This window comes from Ostrea edulis, chromosome 6 (assembly GCF_947568905.1).
Source record: "Ostrea edulis chromosome 6, xbOstEdul1.1, whole genome shotgun sequence".
Taxonomy (NCBI): Eukaryota; Metazoa; Mollusca; class Bivalvia; order Ostreida; family Ostreidae; genus Ostrea; species Ostrea edulis.
The window spans coordinates 25070530-25085823 of NC_079169.1; the positions used below are offsets into that span (position 1 = coordinate 25070530).

A 15294-nucleotide genomic window follows, 5' to 3' on the forward strand; every position below is an offset into this window, starting at 1 on the left:
TTTGAAGAGCGAAATTTCATAGATAATTTTCTTAATTTTACAGGCAAAGTAAGTATATATATTTCTCTGAGCCAAAACAATGTTTGTAAACCTGGCCCTTCGAGGAGTCAGTCATTCTGGAGAAGACCACATCTGAATGAATGGATCTTTCAATATCTGATTTACCGTTGCAGATAACCATCTAACATTTACAGCATATCATTTAAAATATTTGGAAATCTATACATGTTTAATATTCTTTAAATACAGTCAATCCATGGGTTTTTAAATTCATCTTTATCATATTGGATATAAATATATATATATAGATAATGCTAAATACTTTATTTTTTGGACATAACAATTTTGTTCAGTAATCAGTATGTAGTCATCTCGTATAAACCTTGATGTATATCGGAAAATGCCCAGTTTCTCCACATATATTGAGCTTTTCAAATTAAAAATAGTTTTCGGAAATTTCAAATGAACAGGTTCATTTATATCTAGGTTTTCGTAATCCCATCCTTTTCTTTTACATTTGGTGCCGTTGTCCACCCTTGGACTTCAGATGAAAGCCCTGTCAGGGACAAAAGAATCTGTAGCTTGAAGGAGGGAGGAAATGCAGTAATTAGAACCACAGGAACCTGAAGTGTGGATGTCGTGTACATACATCTTATGTACATATCTCCCTTTTCTATCCAATAGAAAAATAATTATAGAACCAATAATTTATTGATTTGATTTGAACAGTATCTTATTCATGTATATATAGAAAATACATACATAAATAGGATTAGGCACAATGCTTATATAAGCCCTCTCCATAGGTCAAAGGTCAGTTATGACAGAATAAAATTTAAATAGTACATGAAAATATATCAAAATGATTCAAGAAAAAAAAGTTTACAAATAAGAGAGAAAAAATGAAACAATTATAAGAAGGAGAATATAATTATGTGCCGGTTAAGTTAAGAGTATAACAACTAATACCTACAATAATTTGAATTCAGAAGTATAGTTATACAGTGAAGTGAATGAGTACATATGTACATACATTTTTGCACAAGAATATCAAATACTGAATCTTCTACTTTTTTCAATGAAGGAATGAACTGTATCAAATAGTTTTCAATTAGTACTAAAAGATTCCCCATTGACACCATTTAACAATATTTCAACTGTAACGGGGATATTTATAAGTGAACTGAAGTTATTTAAGACCACTTCTCTTTGTGCATTGTAATATGGACATTCCATGAAGAAATGGTAACTATCCTCACATGGATTGCCACAAAGATTAGAAGATGGATTACTAATAAGACGCTGATTAAAGAGATGCGTATTAAGATTGCTAGCCTGATTGCGAAGTTGGCAATGTACGACATTTACTCTACAATTACCATGATTATATGATTTAATATATGTATTTCTTGCGGATTTTTAAAGTTTGTTTTTGAAAGATGTAATGGAAGGTGATTTTGTTGTCTTCAGGAAGGTTATTCTAGAGTTTTATTGCATGCTGGTACAAAACTATTCATATATGATGATGTTCTAACCACAGACACTCAACGTTTTAAATATCTATAATAAAAAAAAATGTCTTCCTGTAAACATGTTTACAGGAAGACAATAGGAAGACAATTTTTTTTATTATAGATATTTAAAACGTCGAGTGTCTGTGGTTCTAACCTGTGGAACAGTATAAGTCTTAGAGGCCCTAAGGTTGTAATTATGATGTGATGATTCACATAATTCTAACATCTCTATAAGATAGTTTAGAGTAGGGATATCCATTTATAATTGGTACCGTATAAGTTTTACATTATGACCCCTGGGTCGAGGCCTCTGCTGGTGGACTGTTAGTCCCCGAGGCTCTCTACAGCCCAGTAGCTAAGTACTTCGTTACTAGCTTGAAAATACGGATGTATATTTAATTGCTGTTAAAAAATTTAGAATTAAGGATTATCTCCCTCATGCATAGCTCTTATCCTTGGACGAATTTGGCTCCACTTTTTTGGCACGCTGGTTTTGGCTATATTTAGCTCTAAAACTTCATAGTTATTTCGGATTTCAAACATTTCGGTTGAGCATCACTGAAGATACATTATTTGTCGAAATGCGCATCTGGTGCATCAAAATTGGTACCGTACAAGTTTTATATAGAAGAGAATAAGCCTATGATTTCTTCTTCTGATTTCGAAAGGTTCCCATCCCAATTCAGTATAGCGTTTACTTCATTCCCGTAATTATTCGTGCTGCTTCAATTTGTACACCTTCTGATAATTTTGAATCTTGTACGCTACAACCATCCCATACAACATCAGCATATTCTAGTACTGGTCTGAAAAAAGAAAAATATAGTTTGTTAAGGGAGTCTCTACAAAATGTGTATTTGAGCATTCTAAGAATATTTAGAAGTTTGCATGCTTTTTGGCAGATTCCTTGAAAATATGATGGTCAACTTCCATTAGACTGGAATTGAAAGCCTAGATGAGTATGCTTGTCACATTTTATAATTGGTTCATCTTGAGTGCCAAAATGAATTGTAGGCTTGGACATTGATTTTCGAGTAAAATCAACATTTACAGTTTTATTTGGGTTAAAATCAACTACCCACTGTACAAACCAGCGTCTAATACTTTCTAAATCAGTTGGTTGGTTGGTTGTATATTGTTTAACGTCCCACTCGAGAATTTTTAACTCATATGGAGACGTCATCATTGCCGGTGAAGGGCTGCAAAATTTAGGCATCTGCTCGGTGCTTATGGCCTTTGAAAATGGAGGGATCTTTATCGTGCCACACCTACTGTGACACGGGATCTCGGTTTTTGCGATCTCTTTCTAAATCAGATGTTAATGACTGTGTTGAACATCGGCTATAACAAACAGAGATGTGTCATCTGCAAAAAGCCTTATATGATGTACTAAGTTAGTTATTTACATGTATGTACAATAAGAATAAGAAATGCCCTTGTACAGACCCTTGAGACACCCCTGCTTTAATTAAAAGTACCATTAACCTTCTAAGACTACTTTCTGAGCTCTGTCACTTGTATAGTTCTCAATCCAATGATACATATTACCTTGGATACCATTTTGTCTTAATTTGTACAATAAACCTCTATGCCAGACCCTATCGAATGCCTTACAAATGTCACAGAAGACAAATCTAACCTCTTTACATTTATCTAAAGATATAATATTGTTATAAATTTCTATAAGTTGATTTACAGTAGAATCGCATGGTTGAAAACCAGACTGATATTTTAATAATAAATCATTATCAGGAATAAAATTATACAGGTGTTTAGATATAATTTATCCAAAATATGTTGTCTCCCCGCCGATCATTGATGGGGAAATCACATATTTTGGATGGATTATTGCAATTACATTTTTATGCTCTGAAGAAAGGTGAAAATTAAAATACAAGGAACTATACCGAAAACTTAGCTAACATGTATGGACGTACTAGGAGCCAACCCAATTATCTTAACTTGACTTTTATCTTCTTTTTATTTTTACGTTTTCCTTATCCGACTAAATTACAGACGTACATATATATGACACCAGCTGCAATGGATTTACAATAAATTACATGTATAGCAGATCCAATGGTCATCTTCAGGGGATGGTGTTTGTGCGTGCGTGTTTGTGCGCGCGTGTGTGTGTTTAATGTAGGAGACCCCGAGGATGTCTTTGTTAGTTTGTGACCACACACTATGATCATACGTAACTCCTTCTGTCATAGAAAAGAGTTTTGACATCATCATATGGCATAGAAAATTAAAACAGAAAATGTAGTAAGGAAGCGATATCCCTAGTAGGCAGAGAAATAATCAGCAAAAGGTAGTCCAGGGTATTATATATTCAAGTAATTTGCAAAATTCTAAACTGGAATTCGAGTAATGTGTCATGCCTCAAAAATATGCTTTTCCACATAACATACATTACAATATTTTTTCTAAAATTTATTTTGATTCGAACTTGGTATGATGCAAAGTTGTAGTTATCAGAAACAGGGTTATATATAATCAAGAAGCATTAGCCGCATTTCGAATACACCTGTTAAGATTATGTTGTTTTTCAGAATCAACCTTCCGTTGGGAACTGAACTGAACTGAGTTTATTTCTCATCACAGCTACACAACTGTATACAGAGATTTAGTACATGTATTTTATATAAAAGTGATAGTAATATATCACTAAATGTTTTAAGGCATGCGTGAGTATGGAGATAGGCAACATGTACAGTTTTAATTTCGAGTAGTCATTGGGTCGGGGAGCATAATTTATTAATATTTCTTATAAAGGAACACAATTTTCTTAGAAAAGATTGCTTGTTTGAATTCATTATATTTTTAAATGTGATGATGATATTTTTGAGATGTATTTGTTTCGGTGATAAACATTGTTTTCTTATATCAGAGACTTGCAATTAAACATGTAGTGGAATTCATCACCAATTTCATTTAAATCACATTTATTACAATGTCTTGTTTCTCTGGGCTCGTTTCGTCAACGTCCACTTACAATAGGTAAGTGATGATTACAAGTTCGAAATTTACAAAAGGTTATAGCATCTTTTCTAGGTAGGATATCCAAATATTTTTCGAATTTTAATTCATCCCTGTACATTCTGTAGTGTATAGTTTTTGATAGCGTTTTAATGTCAGAATTCCACTTTTGCTTCAATTGATCGAGTAAAATAAGTTTTACTTTTGACTTTAGCCAGTTTGGATTACATGCGTTATTTTGCCAAACCAATTGTTAAGGATATTTGAGATGTTCTTGAACCAAGCAATCTCTTTCGCGTATTGGTTTGTAACATTATTACTCAGTTTTAACAGGAGAGTCGCTATTTTTGTTTCTTTACAAAGTGAATTTTGTGCCAAAATGAGATATCTACGTGTTTGTATTTGTATGTGCATGGGGTGTCGGTCAAGCTCACCGTACACCATCCAGTCGAGGGTAGATTGTTTTAATTTCAATAATAATTTGCAAAATTTAAGATGGACTCTTTCTATAATTGCATTATTTGAAAATCCCCACACCTCACAATCGTATAATAAAATGGGTTGAACGATTTTATCAAACAAATCTAAATGACACTGTATTGATAAGCTTTGCAAATGTCCTTTTCTAAGAATCTCATAACTGCGTTTTTGGCTTTTTCTATTTGTTTTTGTTTCGATTTTTTTAATGATCCTGATGTGCTAAATAAGATACCAAGATAGTTAATGTCGTCAACAATTTCAATGTTTTTGTCACCACATACAAAAGTATGATTCCGTTTTGGATTACCTTTTACTGATTATCAAGACTTTTGTTTTAATAAGGTTTATCTTTAAATTCCATTTTTCGCAATATTTATAAAAATGATACATTTGGACCTGTAATTGTTCTGCAGATTCAGCTATCAAGATAGTGCCATCGGCGTATAATAATGCAAACAATCTAATTAAAGTACAAATTTAAATGCTGTTCAAACATTTCAGATATTGTAGGTAAATCATCAACAATACTGTACTGAAAAAAAAGTCTTGCATGTCATTCAGATATATTGAAAATAAGAATGAAGACAAATGTTCCCCTTGTCTAACACCATTTTCACAATTAAAAATTGACGTGTTGGGAGATGTTAGGTTTAGGGAAAATCAGTTATAGAAATGTGCAAGTCTAACCTTGAATGGCTAAGTATTTTTATTTTCAGTAAATCATCCATGTCAATGCACGGTTCCTTAATAAAATATTTGATCAAGTGAAAAGTCAGGTGTGTTGTGAAATGTGATTTTCAATATGTGTTAAAAACAGTTTCATCCGAATATGCACATGTAGTATCTTGATCTTGATTCTTTATGGTGATGCATCATGTTGACTTTCATTCACCGCAGTAGCATACTATTGTATACTCCCATTATGGTATTTGTAAAGATTTTGCGCTGTTTCGGTTTTGGTGAATATGCCTGGTGGTAGAGATCTCCAGTCTGTTATTGTGTTTGGTAGGAAACTACATGTATATTTCAAAATATATGTCCTAGCATATATCCTATTGAGGTTTTCTTGTGCATATTTTTGGTGAAACGTATTGGTCTGTTGAGAAGATTGTTGGTATGCTGACACTGTTGTTGAGGCCTTTAAATATCAAGATTAGTTGGTATTTCTTTCTTCTATCCACAAGTGGTTGTAATTTGAATTTGTTGTATATTCGTGTCATTGACCCTGGTTCATATATGTAGTCTGATGTTATAAATCGTGCCGATCTCTTCTGTTCATCTTCTATACATGTAGTTTATCCTTCGGGTATTCTTGATGAGGGTTCCAGACAGAGCTTGCATATTCCAGGCGTGGTCTTATTTATCCTTTATATGATTGCATTTTCACCTCAGGTGGACAAGATAAGTTCCTTCTAAGTGATCCTAATATTATGTAAGCTTTATTGCAGGCGTCTGTGACGTGCTTCCCCAGTATAAGTTGTTTGTTATATGCACCAGTAGCTTAGTACTTCGTTACTAGCTTGAAAATACGGATGTATATTTAATTGCTGTTATAAAATTTAGAAATTCATTTCAAAATTAAGGATTATCTCCCTCGTGCATAGCTCTTATCCTTGGACGAATTTGGCTCCACTTTTTTGGCACGCTCTTTTTGGCTATATTTAGCTCCAAAACTTCATAGTTATTTTGGATTTCAAACATTTCGGTTGAGCATCACTGAAGAGACATTATTTGTCGAAATGCGCATCTGGTGCATCAAAATTGGTACCGTATACGTTTTACACTAAGTACTAGTACTTGGTTGATGTTAAAAATTCAAGTGCTGTGCCTTTTAGAGTGTAACCGTATTGGATGTTGGTCTTCTTTCTGCTTAGCAGGGGCGGATCAAGGAATTACGGTTACGGGGGGCGCCACTGTATGAGGCAGGAGGTCTGGGGGTCGCCTTGAGGTCCCCAGAGGGTCCAGGGGGGAAGCCCTGGTGGGGACCCAAGGGGCAAAGCCCTCAGAAGCTCCTGGATTTTAAATAGGGCCTGAAATATGTCTCCTATTTAGTTATTTGTACTATATTTTATTATTTTTAATAAGGTGAAATTAATAAAATGACGCAAATTTTTAAGGGTTTTTGGGGAAAAAAATTAAGTTCTCATAATCGAGTAATTCAAGAAATCAAAAGATTTTGTCATTTATTTCCCTGGGAGTGGAAGAAATTATTGCTTATCGTTTAGTACATTTTTCTAAACAAGATACCACGATTTACATAAAATTTTAGGGAGGGGGGCGGCCCCCCCTTTAAATCCGCCACTGCTTAGTGTATGTCAATTTTAAAAAATATCTATACATGGTCTCCGAACAAAAAACTTGATATTTATTATCCTGCTTTATGACGAATCAATGATTTATATGCCAATGAAACTAGAGCTTTCTCCCCGTGTCAGAGGTACAGGAAACCACTCCGACTTTAAATGAAATTTACTTACTTACCCCATTACATACGCGTGCAACATCTAATTTTGAAGATTTAGTCTTTACTGAACGTATTTTCGACCTCGGATGATGAAGACGTGTTTTCGTAACATTTTTAAAGTTTTGGACCATTATAGTTGTTTGGGCGTACAAGCTTAAAATTGATTGTAAGGTCGGGCAATGTTTGTAAAAACCGGATAGAGGTGTTTGCAAAAACTGCACTTGCATACATTTACCCTGTCGCACCCTGTCTTGTCGACGCTCCGTTGGACGCGGTGTCTATAATATTATCTTCAGGTAAACAAAATAAACCTACTACTTCATTTAGTAATGTAACGTTTCTGGGTTCGAAGATTCGGTTGCTCTGTCTGAGCAATTTGAGGAATAATGAAATAAATGATAAAGCTCTCAATCAAGTATTTTAATTAAAAAATGTACAAATATCCTATTCAGTCCTGGAGCGCGTGCGCTTCCTAACTAAGTCAAATAGCATTCACACCTTTCGTAATAAAAACAACAAAGTCTCGAAAGCCTTATACAGGCACGTAAGACTTGTTAACCAAGTTTGATTTCTCACCTAAGCTGTATACAGGACTAACTCTGGTCGACTTCAGTCTGGAACTGACTAAGAGCTCTGATGTCGCTGCTTTTATACCCTAATTAATCAAGTGATCCCGGGGGATCTAAAGGGTGCAACAAACAGGAAGTACTTGCTCCACATACAGAATGGGATAAATTGATTTCGATTCCTACTTTTGTTTCATTACCCACGCTTCCAGGAATGCGTCCCGCATTTAAAATCATTAACAACCTGGGCTAAGAATGTAATGCGTGGTATCTGACCAAAAATACAACAACAAGCTTAAGCTACTTGGCTTTCATTTTTATATGATTAAATACTGACGTACAGAGTATGCGCTAAAGAAAAATCACTAACAATGCTCATTATTAATTTTCAAGGAAAAATAGTCAGAAAACAATCAACCAATGATTCAGAAATGGTGCAATCACCACCGATATCAAACATAATAATTACAAAAATACAAATGTCAGAAAAATAATTGGCATGAGATTCTTCCTAAAACCAGTTTTCCTCCTCATGCACTTCAACAACTGTTCTCCCATCTTTCTGGTATGTCTCCTGCACCCTGTCTAGTCTACGTCGTTTCTCTCACTCAGTTTGTGTACACATCTCTGCACAATCCGTAACTGTCAGGGTACTGGCATCAACTAGCTGACGATATGTCTGTGTACTTGCTTCCCGAGATATACATGAAAATTGTGCGGAAGGCACATTCAACTGAATTGAAACGCGTTTCCTGGGAATAGTCATCGGATGTTGGAATGGTGCTGGAGCACATGTCGTCCGGGGGTCTTGGCATGCTATGGATTTTAAAACTGGCGCTGAGACCGGAGCTGGTCTTGTTGGCTTCCTCTGGCAGACTTCGTCAGTAGGACAGTTCTGAGATGTGCTCCCAACCACATCAGATAGGTTCCCTGGGTCCAACTGCTCCCAGTCATCTGTGCCGCTATCAGCTGTCGTCAAAACCATCTCACCATGTCGAGTGCGGCGATGTCTTCCCAAGTCACTTTTCTTGTTTGTGGCATAGTCACAATCGACGCATTCAAATTTCTTCTGCCTCCGCTGTCTACCACATTCCACCACATGTCTCTCCCACTCAGTCTCATTCAATATCCTTAGGTTACACATCGGACATCGATGGCCTTCTTTTCTAGAAGTCGTCTTTGTATTTACCATGCTCTAACAAAATATAAGGAACACTTCAATTACTCTTATTTCAGTATTCATACAGCAGGTTTATATATACATATATACACATATATTTACACATAAGCACAAGTTAATCTTAAAGCTCTAAGCGCTGTAATCAACTTCATAATCCTGAAGCCATTTGGGCGGGATTTTAGCGCGACGCGGTCTACTGTTCTCGCTTGTTTCAGTTTCCGCGCTTATTGTCCAAGGTTCTTCGAATTCAGCCACTGGAACATCAATGGGAGACTGCTGGTCTCCATCTGGAGATTCATGCCTGTCACATACGTCTCTATCTGTTTCTCCTTGAAGTATTTGAGCATGGCTTTTTCTCATCCTATCACAATGTATGACAGTGTTTTCCCCTAGAGAACCGCATGCAACTGTATACAGTACATCAGATAGTTTTTTCTCGACTTTGTAGGGTCCCCTCCAAAACGAAGTCAGTTTAGGGGAGCAGCCACTCTTCCTGACTGGACAGTATACATATACCATTTCTCCTGGTTTAAAGGACGACCATGACAATTTGACATCATGGTATTTCTTTTGTCGCAGCATCTCCCCGGGCATGTTATCTCTTACAATTGCATGTGCTTGCTCCAGGCGCTCGCGCAATATCCAGATCCACTGGTGTGCTGGAGTGTCTTTCATCTCTGAAGACATTTCGTACATTAAATCTAGAGGCGTTGTTGCCTCTCTTCCAAGCATTAACATGTTGGGAGAAAACCCGGTGCTTTCATGTACTGTGGAGCGATATGCCATGAGTATGTAGGGAAGGTGCAAGTCCCAATCTCTCTGATTCTCTTGAATATAGGCGCTCAGCATTGATATTAAAGTGCGGTTGAAGCGCTCAACCATACCATCCGATTTTGGATGGTAGGGTGTAGTCGTTGTTTTAGTGATTCCCAGTAGCCGACACATTTTCAAAAATACTTTGCTCTCATACTGTCGCCCTTGATCTGAATAGATAACGGAAGGAACGCCAAATCTTACTATTATCTGTTCCATAATCGTTCGAGCTATAGATTCCGCCTCCATATTTGGAAGAGCAAAAGCCTCCGTTTATTTCGTGAAATAATCTGACACGACGAGAATATGACGATTCCCTCTGTCGGTTTCTGGTAGTTCACATAAAATATATGTGGCTATCCTTTCCATAGGTACACCTGATGCTGTGATCTGCATTGGAGCCCGTCGCTTTGGGATAGGATTCTTTCTTCTTGTACAGATATCACATCCTGCTATGTACTGGTGGACATCCCTTTGTAATCCCGGCCAGTAATATCTCTGTCTAATTCTGGCTAGTGTCTTTGTTACACCAAGATGTCCTGATGTCTTGTTATCATGGCTCATCTTTAATACATTTCGCCTCTCTGAACTTGGAATGATAATCTGAAATGTCTCTCGATTTGAGGGGAGCAAAATCCATCGTCGTACTAAGAAGCCATCTCGAATGCTCAATCTCTCAAATTGATTCCATAGTGACTTAATCACGTAACCATACTGTGAGACATTGGAAAATATTGGTCGTTTGCCTTCCTCAACCCAATGACGCACTAAATGAATATCTCTGTCATCCTCCTGTGCTTCTAATAAATTTATATTGTCTCTATCAGACTCCTCTTGATTTACTTTTGAGGGCTACTGCACAATTCTCACTGACTGATTAGGTTGTTCTTCCCAGTTGGGATGAAATCCACATTGTGTGCACGGAATTCTGCTGAGAGCATCCGCATTCCCATGCTTCCTACCTGGTCGGTGCTCTATCTTCATGTCGTAGGTGCTGATGACCTCAAGCCACCTAGCTAACTGGGCCTCTGGATTCTTGAATTTGAGAAGCTATTTCAGTGATCCGTGGTCTGTTCTAAGAAGAAACTGTCTCCCGTACAGATAATGACGGAATTGTTTTATAAAATGCACGACAGCCAACAATTCATTTCTCGTCACACAATATCGTTTCTCTGCTTTGGTTAATATGCGACTGGCATAAGCTATCACGCGCTCTTTTCCACCTACTTTTTGTGAAAGCACGGCACCTATAGAGTGGTTGCTCGCGTCTGTGTCAAGTATAAATGGCAAAGATACGTCTGGTATGTGCCAATATCGGTGCAGAAACCAATCTTTTACGAAGAGTCTCAAAAGCATCTTGTGTCTCTCTTGTCCATTGGAATTTACGTCCCTTTTCCGTCAAGCGGTGCAATAGCTTTGCTTCCATAGCAAAATCTTTAATAAATCGCCTATAATAACTGCACAACCCGAGGAAGGAGCGGACACCAGAGACACTTGACGGGACTGGCCATTCAGCAACTGTTTTAATCTTTTCTGGATCTGTCGCAATGCCTTCATTTGAAATAATATGTCCCAAGTATGATACTTCAGTGGCAAACAAGTTACACTTCCTTGCTTTTAATTTCAGACCCGCTTTTTGCAGTCTATCAAAAACTTTTTCGAGGTTGCTAAGCATATCTTCAAATGATTTCCCAATAACTATTTTATCGTCAAGATATACCAGGCACAAATCCCACCTGCAAGGACTGTCTCCATTAGACGTACAAAGGTCGCAGGCGCACAGGTTAGATCAAATGACATCACATTGAATTGAAATAGGCCTTTGCGTGTTACAAACGCTGTTTTACTCTTGTCCTCGTCGTCCATGGCCACTTGCCAATATCCGCTGTTGAGGTCTAGCGTGGAGAATAAAGCATGTCCAGACAGGTGATCAAATGCTTCATCTATATTTGGGAGGGGATACGCGTCCTTAATTGTTACTGCATTCAGTTGCCTATAATCAATGCAGAAGCGCATCGACCCATCTTTCTTGCGCACTAGAACCACAGGTGAAGCCCAAGGGCTGTTTGATGGTTCTATTACATCTTTTCCCATCATTTCGTTGACTTGTTTATCAACTTCCTGTAAAAGATGCAATGGGATTATCCGTGCTCTGTGCTTAATTGGTTTCTCAGTAGGACTAGTATTGATTTTGTGCTTTACAACTGTAGTTCGACCAAGATCAAAATTCGAGGTAGCAAACAAAGTTTGATATTTATGCAGAAATTTTTCTGCTTGCGCAGCTTGTGCACACGACAGATTTTTCATACATCGATCTAGTAATTTTTGCACATCAGATCGGAGTCCTACACCATGTTCTCGTACTGTTTCTGGTGTGTTCTCTTCATCAGCAGCTGTCATTTTAGCTATCATCGTTCCCTTGTATATCTGTTGGATTTCATCTGTAATATTCATAAGTCGCACACGCAGTTTCGCCACCTTTTACCAATGTTCTCCCAACCAATGCACAGCCCTTCTCCAGAAATTTTGCTTTTGGCTCAACTATGTAATCTGAGCTTCCGAATGTATTTTGCACTGCAATTCTAGCCTCGGTAACTAATTCACTTCTAGGGGGGATAGAAATGTCATTAGCTGCAACGACACGGTAACAGCCCATGACTCCTTCACATGAAATGTGATATTCCTTGTTGTTTAGTCTCAAAGTGTTAGAGTTGAGATCTATAACGCCATTCCCTTTCTTCAAAAAGTCTAAGCCAAGGATACCTTCGACTGTGATGTCTGTTACCATAGCTGGAATAATTGTTTCAAACTTTCCTATTCGGATCTGATACTCTCATTTTCCATAATGCGATAGTGCGTTTCCACTTGCATTGAAAACTTTCTGCGCACTCTCTTCTAATTCAGGTCGATTTTCCTGCTCTATCATATTGTGCAGTCTCTTTGAAAGTAATGTTAATGAAGCCCCTGTATCGATTAACAGTTTTGTGCGTGTACCATTAACAACAGCCTCAATAAATATACCAGCCTCATTACTCATGGTGCTTCCATCCACGTGTCCTTGCATGCGTTGATTTCTTCAGCGCTTACTACGAATTCGCCGCGCACTCCCACTATTTGTTTTCTCCGTTGGGCTATTACTGGTTTTATTTGTGTCTTGATTCCTTAGTTTCGGACAATACCGACGAATATGCACCTTTTCCTTGCAATAATAACAAATCACCCCATCGCTAGTTTTCTTATCTTTCAACTGTGATGTGTTTTTTCTTTGCCTCCAACTCTGATCTTGGACCTGTTTTTCCAATTCATCTAGCTGAGTTTGCATCGTTGGCATCAGGTCTATTAGTTCTAATGGCTGTGCGGTTTTTACATGATCGCGTTCTGTACTCTCAACCATCCGCAAATCGCCTCGCCTCTCCGTTTTATAGTAGGCATCCAACTCTACTGCAAGCCGTATCGCATCATCAAGAGTTACGGGTCTACTCTGTTTAATGCGTAAGCGCATATCCGAATTAACTAAGGCATCAATGAACGCATCTTTCCCCAATGTTTCCCGAACTTCCGACGGCGCTGTAGGGTAAGCTAGACAAGTTAGTCTACGGATAGCCTGTCCCAGTTCAGACAATGTCTCAGATGCCCTTTGTTTTCGTTCTTTTAACTGCGCACGGTATAACTCAGTCTGACTGGGTGGCGCAAAGCGTTCTTGTAGCGCCTTGACCAGCAAATCATACTGGTGTCCTGTTTCTTTTGAAACATTCCCAAGTACGCCCTATGCCGTTCCTCTTAGTGAAACAGCCAAGTAAAGACCTTTCTCTTTCTCTGATCAGTTGTTTATGGTAGCGCATGCGTCAAAATGGGATTTATAGTCCAGCCAAGATTGACTGCCATCAAATGTTGCAGGTTTGATATTGCACTTTGAACTTTTATTGGTTTGATCTATTTCATCCATGTGCCGTTTAACATTCAGCGAGTTTCTGACACCTGCATCCAAACTCTGTGCCTGCGCGATTCCCTGTCTTGTATTTGGCGCACTCAGTAGTGGAGCATTGTAATCAATCGGCGCACTCGCAATCAACGGCGCATTTGCAATTATCGGCGCACTCTCAATCGACGGTGCACTAGCAATCGACGGTGCACTTGCAAATGTCGGCGCACTTGCAAATGTTGGCGCATTCGCAATCGACGGCGCACAAGCAATCAACGGCGCACTTGCAAATATCGGCGCACTCGCAATCGGTGGCATGCGCGCAGTCTGCTGTGCTTCTACCATTAATCTATGCTCATTATCGTCAACAGAATAATTATCACAATTTGAGTTTGTTTTATAATGCTTGTTATGGCGTTCCATAGTTTGTTCTCATCATATAGTCGTTACGGATAGTTGGTCACGGCTGTCAGACCGGTTTGTAAATGCTTACGTGTTAGTTCTGACCAGGCCGTGGAAGTGGGAAGGTGTTTCCGCCCAATGTGAGAAAATGATAGACCTGTGTGGTGGAGAGTTTTACCTGTGTGGTTTACTGGGCCTGCGTTGTATGTACATTTAGTACGGGTGTTCGAATGATGTTCCTGTGTGGAAAGTGAGAACACAATTTTGAGCATTTCGACAGCGGTGAGTGTGAACTGTTTATTTTTGTTTACGTTAGGAAATTTTGTTACTCTATTTAAATTTATGTAACCAGTTTATTTGTATTACACAATATACCCGACATATGCAAGTTTTCAGTATATAATGTATATGTAAAAACCCCGACTGTTTTTGTGTAATTATAGGTGACCAGCTGTGTGTGTTATTGTATGGCTCGAGCAGGTGCTCGCAACATGTATAACATGGCGTTCTGAGATATTTGAACAGCGTTGGAGAACGACCTATAGAAATACAGGAAATACGTTCACGGCTACAGAAACGTTGAGCGAGTGATGGACAAAGTGTCACCACGTGTCTGAAGACAGCCAACGACTGTTGTGTAAAGTGTGGTAACTCTTTAGTCAACGTATTTTGTTTCGCCATCCTGTGTAACATATTTCGAATTCGAGAGACAAGTCTGCTGGTTTTCTTACATAAGGCAACATAACGTAACATTTAGCTTTAGTCGGGTACACGTGTAATCGTCTGTAAATTCATATTTTTGTTTTGTTTTTGTGTGTATGCGTGTTGTTGTGTGCATGCGTGTGTATGAGTGTAGATGTTACTTGCTATATTAGTGAGCACGATAATAAACTTATTTGCACATACTCTTGATCTTTCTTCAAAGAACGGTTTGCAGCGAGGGATTATTTCCATGCCATTATCACAAATTG

At 38.0% G+C, this 15294-nt stretch overlaps 1 long non-coding RNA gene across 1 annotated transcript; it reads left to right on the forward strand.

Moving 5' to 3' along the window:
- Positions 1–14332: 14332 nt before the first annotated feature.
- On the forward strand, positions 14333–15228 carry LOC125683398 (uncharacterized). Its single transcript, XR_007372942.2, has 2 exons — positions 14333–14605; positions 14767–15228. It is a non-coding gene; the product is annotated as an uncharacterized LOC125683398 (long non-coding RNA).
- Positions 15229–15294: the final 66 nt, after the last annotated feature.